The sequence below is a fragment of the Myotis myotis genome, unplaced genomic scaffold, assembly GCF_014108235.1.
Source record: "Myotis myotis isolate mMyoMyo1 unplaced genomic scaffold, mMyoMyo1.p scaffold_m19_p_1, whole genome shotgun sequence".
Lineage (NCBI taxonomy): Eukaryota > Metazoa > Chordata > Mammalia > Chiroptera > Vespertilionidae > Myotis > Myotis myotis.
Window position 1 is genome coordinate 101,422,620 of NW_023416313.1, and position 2,762 is coordinate 101,425,381.

General features: G+C 49.9%; 1 pseudogene; it reads left to right on the forward strand.

Annotated features, from left to right (window-relative positions):
• The first annotated feature begins 1,169 nt into the window (after positions 1–1,169).
• Positions 1,170–2,437, forward strand: LOC118658429 (annotated as a pseudogene).
• The last annotated feature ends 325 nt before the right edge of the window (positions 2,438–2,762 follow it).

Genomic DNA, 2,762 nt, shown 5'->3' on the forward strand with positions numbered 1-2,762 from the left:
TCTCTTTTACAAAAGATAGATAGGTTGAAATAGTTATATATGCTGTTATATTTGTTCCTAATATGCTACATATTAAATTTTAGTGAATTCTGGAGGAACAGTAATTTTCAAAGACTATTGTTTTACACACATACATATAGACACAAAAGTAAAGTTTACATGTATATATACATTTTTAAAGTTTAAGGGGGTAATACCATAAGAATTTCTGATTTTCCATGGGTAAAATAATAGGTTAAACATTCTAAGTAAAATGTATCTAATGTATTTATGAACATATTTCTTTATATATTATCAATTCTTTAGCTTCCTTTGAATCACATAAGGATGAAATATTCCAGGTTCAGTGGTTGCCTCACAATGTGACTACTTTGGCTTCCATTGGTACTGATCACAGATTGAATGTCTGGAATTTAAGTAAAATTGGAGGGGGACAATGCCCGAAGATGCAGAGGATGGGCCACCGGAACTGTTGTTACAATATCAGGCAAGGGTGGCAAATGGCAGAGAACATTTGTAATGATGAAGACCCTGAAGGAAGTGTGGACCGAGAAGGGCAGGGGTCTTAGATTTGTCTGCACTTATAATTTTAGACTGCCTTCCCCCCCCTCTCTTCCCTGATACTGATTTAACACTGGTTTTGAGATAGACTCTGTTCAGCTATCCCTCTATAATAGGTACCATCAACAATGCTATTAACCCAAACTGAGGGTGTTTTCTGAATATTAACTGAGGGGCTTGATTCAGCAAAGCCACAGACTTTACATTTAAATTGTTTTTCAGGAATTTTCTAGTAACAAAGACCTAAAGTAGAAGGGGAACATTCTGTGTGGTTATTTTATTTTTCCTCCGTATGCTATATCCCCAAGTTTTTCAGGCTCATTTAAGTAAAGGCTGGAAGTAAGTAAGGAATAGAGCCAAGTGAGGTAGGTGTGTAAGCCATGGAGTGAAAGTTCTGCAAGATGCTTTTATTCAGAATCAGGGGCGATTCAATTCATATAAATTCTTACTCTAAAATCTTCACACCTGACTCTCCAGGATGCACACTTCCTGCACCTATCTCCTCTCAGTTTCTTGAGTTAAGTCAAAACTGTGTGCTCCTGACAAGCGCCCGGCGGTCCCAGCCCACGGAAGCGAAGTCGGACGGCCCAGACACGGCTGGACCCGAGATGGCGCCGCCGGTGGGCGGAGCGGCGGCGGCCTCGGACCCGGGCTCCTCCTCGGTGCTGCTGACCGTGCACGCCGCCGCCGGACCGGACGCTGAGGCGCAGCTACGGAGGCTGCAGCTGAGCGCGGACCCCAAGCGGCCAGGCGCTTCCGGCTGGAGCTACTGGGCGCGGGGCGCGGGGCGGTCGGTTTGGAGTGGCCTTTGGAGTCCGTCTCCTACACCGTCCGAGGAGGCCCCAGCCAGCACGGGTTGCAGCCTCCGCCAGGAGGGCCTGGGGCCCTAAGCCTGCCCTTCCTCAACCCCCAGGAAGCCCAGCGGTGGGCAGCCCTGGTTCGAGGTGCCACGGCGGAGGGACACAATGGCAGTGACACCCTGCCTCCAGCCCTGGGCCCAGAGACGTGCCCTGTTTCCCCACCCAGTCCCCCTGAAATGCACACACTCAAGGCCCCCAAGATGGATGGCCCGAGTTCTGGAGACTTGATGGAGAAAGAAGAGCTGGCCCCGCGCCTGGCCCAGGCCATTGAGGATGGCGATGAGAAGGGGGCAGCCCAAGCTGCAGCCCTCGTGGCCCAGCATCATGTGGCCCTCAGTGTCCGGCTCCAGGAGAGCTGCTTCCCTCCTGGCCCCATCAGGCTACAGGTCACAGTGGAAGATGCTTCGTCCTCTGCCCACGTCTCACTGCAGGTCCACCCCACTGCACCATCTCGGCCCTACAGGAGCAGGTCTTCTCGGAGTTCGGCTTCCCACCAGCTGTGCAGCGCTGGGTCATTGGCAAGTGCCTGTGTGTGCCCGAGCGCAGCCTCGCTTCCTATGGGGTCTGGCAGGACAGGGACCCTGCTTTCCTCTACTTGCTCTCAGCCCCGCGAGAAGTCCCAGGACGCAGCCCTCAGTGCCCCCAGAAGATGGATGGGGAACTAGACCGCCTATTTTCTCAGACATTGGGGCTGCCCCAAGCTCCTCAGCCAGCCAGCTCCAGCCTCCCCTGCTCCCTTCAGCCCGGCTGGCCCTGCCCTTCCTGCATCTTCATCAATGCCCCGAGTCGGCCTGGCTGTGAGATGTGTAGCACCCAGAGACCCTGCGCTTGGGACCCATTTTCTGCAGCCTCTACCCAGCAGTCACCAATGGTCACAAGGAGAGAGGACGGCCCTTCCCTTCCAGGCCCGAGGTCCCTGGATGCCCTTCTGAACCTCTCAGGGGACCTCCACTGACAGCTCCCTGGGAACAGATCCAGAGATGGGGTGAGGGGCCATGAGCCAAAGTCATTAAAGATTCTTCTGAGCAAAAAACAAAAACAAAAAACAAACAAACCAAAAAAACAAAAAACTGTGTGTTCCTCTTTTCCATATATTTTTGCTTGTTAGTGTATTTCTTGATCTGTTTTCATATTATATCTTTCCTTTATGTGAAATGGTTTTTTTAAAAAAACTTGGGACCACCAAGTTGTAAAGATATATGTGTTTACCTGACAGTTATACTACAAGTAGACTGTCCAGTTAAGTTGAGAAGAGTGAATCAATAGCTTGTATTTGTTTTTAAAATTAAATTAATCCTCTATTGGAGGTGCTTTTTTTTTTTAGGCGTTAGTCCTTGACTA